Below are 9,138 nucleotides of genomic sequence, written 5' to 3' on the forward strand. Positions count from 1 at the left end.
CTATGGTCTGTGAGGAGGCTGCTACTCTGATCCTTTTGCTTCTGGGAGTGCTGTGAGGGTGTCGTGGTAAAAGGGCCCTTCTATTTAAGTCTTTCTCTGGTACCAGTGTGGCTCAGCCACCACTTCTGTTGGACCTGCCTTCCCCCACGTGTGGTTCTTCAAGGTCTAACTCATTGCACTCCACCTTCTCCCATGAGCGAGCCATATCCACATCATGGCCCCCTCTCCCCGCCCTAGAGTTTTCTCTTAGAGTCAGGAGGAAACAGTTGTCCTGCCTGGGTTGCTGGATTAGAGGTATGCAGTATACCTTGCTTCCATGCCATCTTTCTTAGCTATGAATGAATGAGAGCTCAGATATTCTAGTAGAAGGCAGAGCTGAGAATTGAGAAGGGTGTGGAAGAGAGAGCTCTCTGATGACCTCACAGCTAAGAGATCTGGCTATGCCTGGGGCAGTCTACTCTTCGACTTCTCATATGTGAGGCAATGGATTCCTTCTATTTATTTTAACTCATGTACTTTGGCTTTTTTTGCCTTTCAGGGGTACCTTCCTACTGTTACACTTTCATGACAGGTGGATTTCTAGTTTTCCCAAGTTCAGATTTTCATTTACAGCAAATCACATTCAACTTGACTTCTCTAGGAATGTTGCCTGGAAGAGGACGTGGAGTTCTTCTTATATACAGGCAGAAGCCATCTTCCCTAAGAAATTCATAAGATACTTTGGACTTTGTTTCCAGTTTCTGTTTCACTCAAGCAAGGCCATAGGTTCTAGGGTCATACACGTGTGAACCATGTAGAATTTGCATAGCTATGAGGAAGAGTTCCTGGAGATTTCCTTTAACAAGGTTACACCACAATAGTAGTTAGTGGTCTGGGGTTGCAACTCTCAACATTGCCATAGTTGCTATGACATGGGCCAGGGTATGGGCAAGCAGAGTGTCTCTGCTGCAAACTGAGCTCATCCTAGATCCTGAGAACTGGGTATGTGGATGGTTCTTGATGGAGTAAAAGAGGAGAGAGTGTTTCCAAGGTCCCAATATGGCGGCCTAGAGAGGTAAGTAGCTGAGACTAGGGCTGTGGAAGAATGAGATGCCATGGTGGAGTGGCCCACATCTACTCTCATGTGAGAGTAGCAGCCTTCTGTTTGGTTCATTAGCCCTGTTCTATCACTGCCCACTGTCATCTTCCTTTTGATTTTGAAGGGTCTATCCTGTCATATACCCTTGAAATACTGCATGTCAGGGGGACTGCCCATCCCAGTCTCCAACCTAGAGCCTTTTGATAATATACACAGCATGAATAAATGGCCCAGGAAACACAAGGACTCACTTGAAGGGCTTCCCAAAACTCCAAAAAGCTGCAATGCCAAAAGTCACCAAAGTGGGCACAAGCAGTTTGTGAAGGGCAGGAGCTCATTCTCAGTGAATTTTGTTATGATCTGATGACACCTCTATCTGCTTCTGGTCTTTGCAGAGCTTTCAAGTAGTACCCAGAACTAAGAGCACAATATAGGTAAAAGAAAGGCTCCAGAGGTCATTGTCATGGCTGTAGTGGGTATGTGAGGTAGGTCACAGAAGATTTTAGAAGTCGGAAACATAAGCAGCTGAGGAAAGAAGAGTACCTAGTCTCAGATAGGCTCTAAATGGAGTCCTGGTCTGTCTGAAGCACATTTACAGCAGTTGCCCCAGCTCAGGGCTGGCCAGGAACTGAGCAGTAGGTGGCCATGACAGTATAATCAAATCTTCCTTTGTTCTTCCCAAAATGGATGGTTGCTAGGACTTCTAATGGCGGCCATGTTTGGGATCTAGCTGGCAGTCATGTGGGGAGTTCTTAGAAATGGAAATTCTGGGAAGAGAACCCTTGTTTTTTTTAAAAAGAGGTTTAAGTGTCTGGAGATTGTTTTGCTCCTATTTAACCTTTTGGAGTTTTCCATACCCTGCTCTTCTAGTTCCAGAATACTGCGAGGAACTTGAAGTCCCCCAGTCCTTAGTGTCTTTCAGATTAAAGTGCCCAGCTTTTGGACACCACAATACCCTTGGCTCCTGAGTTAAATTCTACTGAGATAAACAGGCCTGGGCCTGGACATGACTCTATTAAGCAAGCAGGTCTTCCAACCTTAGGAAGGTGGGACCATGGTTATTTCTGACGTGTTATAAAGATGCACAACCCTACAGTTGGAAGTGGCATGAGAGGCTCAACACTGTGAAGATGCTTGCTTTGAGGGACTGGACCGTCCACTAGTCTGGTGGGTGCTGGGAATGAAGGTGCTTTGAAGTCACAGCAGATGTACTCTAGAATTAATTTCGGTGAATTCATTCTTTCCATAGTGAAGCCATTCCTCACAGCTTGTAAAGACTCTCTTATTGTTTCAAGAGACTAAAGTTCTAGTTTCTCTGTGGGGCAAGGTCATTCTCCAATCATGGTTGGGACCCGGGGGCCTGTGGCTTCTAAAAACACTTGCCAACATCATCTTAGATTGAATATTTGAACATCTCCAGCAGAACCTAGTGCTACCTGTTCTTGGGATGGGGTGGTGGAGGATTTAAAGGCTACATTGTGTTGGTTCTGGGCTTCCTGTTTTCTGACTAGAACTCAGCATTTTGTGTTTCCTGGGCCATTTGTCTCCCACTTAAGATAACTTAAGAGTTTTCTGACCTCTGAATACATTATTGCCTTCTCTTCTACCTCCCTATGCCTTAAAATCTGTCGTGTAGATGAATTTTGAGAGTGAGGGAAAAACACATATATATGAACGTTTACACACTCCCAGCCCCCCTCAACTGGATTCTCTGTTCAACAGGAGACCACTCCCTATACAGAGACGATTATTTACAGCATGGGATCAGTACCTCCATGACTGAATGAAGTCTCAGGTTTAGGAAGGACTTGCCCATTAACTAGCTATCAGTGGCTTATTGGGAGCTGATACAGCACATGCACAAAGGGGTTCCTAAGTATTAGCTGGTTGTGGCCCTTACAATGAAGTATATTCCCAGAGGTTACAATCTCTATGCTGTTCCATTTGCTATGCCTAGGACTGTGAACCTTGCTAATAAGAGCTTCAGAATAAGTTAGGTAAGGATAGTAGAACCCACGGGATCCCTTATCCACGATTGTGGGTGTACTGGCCAGTCCTGGGCTGCTGACTTGATAGAGATGTGTGTCATGCTATCCCTCCTGGATGCTTCTGTAGTCCCTTCTTCAGTTGCTTTTCTCTCAGTGTCTGCAATATGCAGACAAGCCAGAGTGCTAATTTATCTGACAACTCTTCCTTCTGTTTCCCCCCACACACACACCGTAGTTGCCCTTTAGTGCTATTCCTTGGGGCTTTTCCCAGCCTACATTTGGGGTCTTCTCCTTGTCCTTGAGGGTGACAATGAGTGGAGAACTCCACACATCCCCCAAGGTACCTATCTCAGCTCTGATACCTTCTGGAGCTCCACTTAGATATTCTCCACTTAGATATTTCACATCCCCAGTGCCTACAGCAGCCCACTGGCTGCTCCAATTCATGACCTCCCTGGACTCAACAAGTCACCAATCTCCATCAGCTTCTACCCCAAGTAAGATCCCATGGCCACACCAGAGCTACCAAAGTGGATCACCATTGTGTCTCCTTGAAACACCTGCCCAGTGATATTGCTATCTAGATTGCCAACCATCGAATGGTCCCAAAGACAGCAAGTATACCTAGGGGAGGAAGGATGGATGGTTATTTGGGGTCTTCGGAAGGCAACATGTGAACACGAGGGAATGTGCTGTGCCCTCCCCACACATGAACAGAGTCCCCTGAACTCCAAAGTAACCCATCCCTATTATAGATTTGATAGTCAGTCAAGGTGCTTATTTGAGCTTTGGTTTGAGCTTCTGAAGGCTGGCTATACCTTGTAGCCTCACAAGCCAGTGCTGGTCTCAGAGGACACACCAAGAATCCACAAAGTTGGAGCTTTTGCCATAGCTCTTTATAGAAGTTCAAACAGAAAAAGATAATATAATGTTTAGGACTGAAGATTGTGAGGAGAGATAAAGACCAAGCAGAAGTGCTGGAAAGTTCCATGTGAGACCTTCAGCCCCACTGCATTGGTATCTGTAATCCCCCTCAGGCAGTAAACTTCAGTTCTAAGTGGGATTGAGTAATATAGAGTGACAGTCTGAACTGAGCCCTTTTACCTGTGCAGGCTCCTGCCACCTCTCAACTACTTGTGACACAGATGGTGAGGTTGTCCCATTTACAGATGGGGAAACTGAGGCCCAGGAAACTTCTCTGAGCTGTATAGAGTTTGCTTGAGTTGACGAGATCGCCTACAGTCCTTTCACTGTAGGCTGGCACTTTAGACAACACATAGTAATAGATTCTAGAGACCATTTCTTGAAGAAGAGGGAGTGCTACCCCATCAGCTGGATCTTCCACAGAATGTCAGACATGTGGGTGTCCAAGGGGCAAGAGTTAAAGGAGCTACCATGGTTCCCATATCATTTAAGGAAGAAATAGAGATTATAGATGCCTTTCTCCAGCTTCAGGAAAGCGCAGCACCATCTAGATACCCTCAAGTGCTAAAGAAGTAGACAGGCTGATGTCATTGCTTTTTGGGTCAAGATTACCATTGTAGACAAACAGTACACAGCACTAAGTGAATGGAGGGAGAGAGCTTAGGGAGCTTCAGTACCAGCCTGAGTCACTGGAGATATCTAGGTGGGTGCTAGAACAGTTTAGGGAATATATACATGGTGACTCGTCACAAAAATGCTAGTCCTGGACTGCCTGTGGGGAGCCAACTTGGAGCTGGCCTCTTGAGACCTGGCAACTGGGTATCTCTCCGTGTCTCTGACATCCCTACCTTTCACAGTCAGTGGTCTCAGGTCACTCACCACATTTAACACTGACAGGACATACCCAGACATGTTTCAGTGTCTCTGCATTTCCCATCTATGCTAGCTACCATAAACAATTAGAATCTACCCTGTTTGGGGGTTGGGGAGTTAGCTCAGTGGTAGAGCGCTTGCCTAGGAAGCTCAAGGCCCTGGGTTCAGTCCCCAGCTCCGAAAAAAAGAACCAAAAAAAAAAAAAGAATCTACCCTGTTGTTTGTGGACACCAGATATATGTGACCATGGCTGCCACAAGCCCACGTGTGTGAGATTAAAACCACCACACAAGACTCTGCTGTTTAAACATAAAGGCCTGGTTGATACCCATAGTCCGCTGTGTGGAGTCATCTAATGCTGCCATCTCCTCTTAACTGGGCTGGGACTAACATCCACTGCAGTTCTCCAAACAGCTTTTACTCACAGGGTACCTCTCCTTGAGTTTCCCTCTCACAGTTCATAAGAGACAAGCAGGAGTACTGGCAGGGACTAGTTCAGACGAAGGGGATCCCGAGCTTCTGACAGTGAGACCCTGGGTCCCACCTCCTAAAAGTGTTCCAACCCAGGAGTCTTTGTATATGGCCTCCGTAAGGCCCTATGTCAGAAGCATTTCAGATATGAACATATATAGTTCTTATGTAGGCCCAGCCAAGGTGACACAAAACTGATACTTGCAAACACTTCCCAGGGCCCTGTGAAACTCATTCTTTTTTAAAAATAGTGTTAAGACTCCCTTCCCAACTGCTCCACACAAGTATTTCTCTATCTTCATATTCTTGAGGTAGCAGTGTAGTAAATAGCAGAGAGACTTTGGTGCCTGTCTGAAGACTGCCAATGCTATTCTAAAAAGCCTAAAATGAGGAAGAAAACTCCTTCCTTCTTCCCTTCAAGATGACTTATTCTAGTCAGGTGATAGTGGCAGCGGCGGTGACAGCCCACACCCTTAATCCCAGGCAGAGGCAGGTGGATCTTTGAGTTTAAGGCCAGCCTGGTCTACAGTGTGAGTTTCAGGACAGCTCAGGCTACACAGAGAAGCCCTGTCTTGAAAAACAAACAAACAAACAAACAACAAACAAACAGAAAGATGACTTATTTTGGCTTCTTCTTTCAGCTCAGCTGCACAATGGTGATGCCTTGTGGCAGATTTTTGTATTTTGTCATTTTTCCAATCCCAGCTGCCCATCATTAACCTTTGCAAGTACAATTCTTTCTAAGAAAAGACATCAGAAAAGTGGGATAGGGAGGAGACTGAGGGCAGGGTGGTTGCCACGTGGATGAAACTTTGTGCAGTATGAAGCGTATCACCTATTGAGTCTCCTGTAGTCAGCACTGAAACAGCTTCCCTATTACCAAGTTCCAAGCGTGAAGAAAATCACACAGCTACTGTCTGTGTCCAGTCACAGAGCACCTCAAGAGCCAGGTTTCTGGCTGTGATACTCCAATTGGCCATACTTGACCATTATAAAGAAACAACCATAACAAGGATAAATAAGGCAAGAGGTGGTATCTTTAGTGATGGGATCAAGAAAAGAACCGTGTCTCACATTTAACCCTGAGGATCTTGTACCTGCCATTCTTTTGTGTATATCTATAGTTCCAGCTGGATCACTGGGTTTCATGCCTGAAAAAAAAACCAAAAACAAAAAACCAAAACTCTGTTGTTTCACATTGTATAGGTCTGCTCCTGAGTTCTTTCAGTTTTTAGATGTCTGGAAAATTTCCAATTAAAAATGCAATATATTTTAAATTGGGGAGTTTTATGCTTATAGATAATTTCAGCCACAAATCATGGATTCCCCCCTTCTACACAGATTCTTTTGTTCTTAATAGCTTACATTAATATACATTGTTAAAACTGTTATCAACATATATTACTATGAGCTAAAGTCTATAATTTACCTTAAGGTTAATTCTTGAGACTGAATTTTTTGTGGTGCTGGGACTTTGCTCAAGTTAGGTAAGCACTTGCTCTACCACTGAGCTACAACCATAACCTCCTGTTTTTGGCAAATGCTAATTACATGTTTCTACTATTATGGTATCATATAGCATCATTCACGTCTTAACAGTCTTTCATGCTCTACCCTTCCCTTGCAATCACTCAGCTTTTTAGAGTTTCTACAATTTTTTACTTTTCCACAGTTCATGTCAGTGGGATCACACAATATGCCGCAGCTTCTCCATATGAGTTTCTTTCATTTAGCAGTAAGCACTTGGACGCAGGAAAGATAGCTCGGCTGGTAAAGTGCCTGTCACGTAAGTATGAGGACCTCAGGTTAAATTCCCCAGTACTCATATAGAAAGTTGTGTAGTGAAAATTCTCAAATTTTGGTTTCTTTAAGAAACACAGAAATGTTATAATATTTTAATCCCAGGTGTGGGGATGTGGGGCTGCTTTGGACTGACCGCAGCAGCTGACTATGATTTGCCTCATGCTGCAGCAGAGGCACTGTTTGCCGGCTCCAGAATGTTTCTGTGATTGTGTGACATCTGGGATTCTGAGAACTTTCAGAGGGCACATAAATGCTAGGGCCCAGAGAGGCAGTGCCGGTGGTTGTTGGTCATTTGGGGGGCTGTTTGCAGTTTGTTAGCAGTCATGCTCAAAGAAGAAACAAGAAGAAAGAAATTAGATTCACAAATCCCCCTCCCTCCCTCCCTCCTTCCCTCTTCCTCCCTCTCCCTCTCTCCTTCTCCCTCTCTCCTCCTCTCCTATCTAGTGATTCAGGATGATGAGGGGGCAGGGGGTAAAGGGTGGGATAAAGAAGAACCCACAAAGAGGCTAAGCCCAGCTACAAAGCTGGGTTAAACTCCAGGTTTAGTGAGAGACAGTTGTCTCAAAAAATAAGGCAGAGAGAAATAAAGGAAGACATTGATCTCTGGCCTCCACATGTATATACACACATGTTCTTATTACCTATTTACAAATGCATGCAAACACCATAGACACACAAATTTTGAAAACATAGCAATTAAGTGGGTAAGGTTGCTACATCTCTTTTCATAGCTCCGTAGTTCACTTTTCAGAAAATCCCTGATTAAAAAAGTTACGTGGGGGGTTGGGGATTTAGCTCAGCGGTAGAGCGCTTGCCTAGCAAGCGCAAGGCCCTGGGTTCGGTCCCCAGCTCTGAAAAAAAGAAAAAAAGTTACGTGGCTACACCAGTTATTTATCACTCATCTATTTAATATTTTTGTTGCTTCTGATATTTGATGATTACAAATGAAGCTGTTATACTATCTATTTGTGCTGGCTTTGTGTATAGTGGTAAATATCTAGGAACTCAAGTGGTGATTTTTAAAAACAGTTTTATGTATGATTGAATAGTCTTATATAGCCCTGGCTAGCCTTGAACTTATTACACTGCCAAAGTATGACTGCGAACTCCTGATCCTTCTTCCTCTACCACCAAGTGCTGGGATTACACTAGTTTGTCATCACATCTTATAAGACTTTGCTTAGGTCAGTAACAAACTGACAAACTATTTTCCAAAGCAGCTTTATTATTGTTCATTCCCACCAGCAATGAAGGTGATGCACTGTTGCTCTACGTCTTCACAAGCATTTGGTGAATTATAAGTTTTATAAATTTTGGCTATTCTAATAGGCATGTATTTATATCTCATTGTTTTATAAATCTGCAGTTAACTAATGACAAACTATGTTGATATGCCCATTTGCCATCTGTATGTTTTCTTTGCTGCGTCATACACTCATAGCTTTTACCCATTTCTATTTGGGCTGTTTATTTTCTTTTTGTTGAATTTTAAGGATTTTTAAAAATCCTTTATCAGGTATGTGTTTTGGGGATATTGTTTTCCAGTCTGTGTCTTACCTTTTTATTCTTCTAACCGTATGTTTTACAGAGAAATGATGCCAGTGTTAAAAAGATATATTTTACCTTTAAGTGTGTGTATGTGTGTGTGCGTGTGTGTGCATGTGTGTGTGTGTGCGCGTGCAAGTGCCTGAGTGCCTGCAGAGGCCAAATGTCTTGGGTACTGGAAATCAAACTTTGAAGAAATCTGTCTCTATTATTTTTACATATGGATATGTAATTATTCCAGCACCTTTTGTTGAAAAGACCATCCTTTCTCCATTGAATTCTGTTTGTTCTCTTATCAAAGGTGAGTTTACTGTTTGTATAGCTCTAACCTGTTGTATTTGATACCATTAATTTATCTCCCCCATATGACTCTTGATTACTGTAACTTTAATAGTAAGTCATGAAATCAGATGGTGTTAGGCCTTTCTGTCATTATCGTGTTATCTCTTTTGGGTT

This window comes from Rattus rattus, chromosome 1 (assembly GCF_011064425.1).
Source record: "Rattus rattus isolate New Zealand chromosome 1, Rrattus_CSIRO_v1, whole genome shotgun sequence".
Classification (NCBI taxonomy): Eukaryota; Metazoa; Chordata; class Mammalia; order Rodentia; family Muridae; genus Rattus; species Rattus rattus.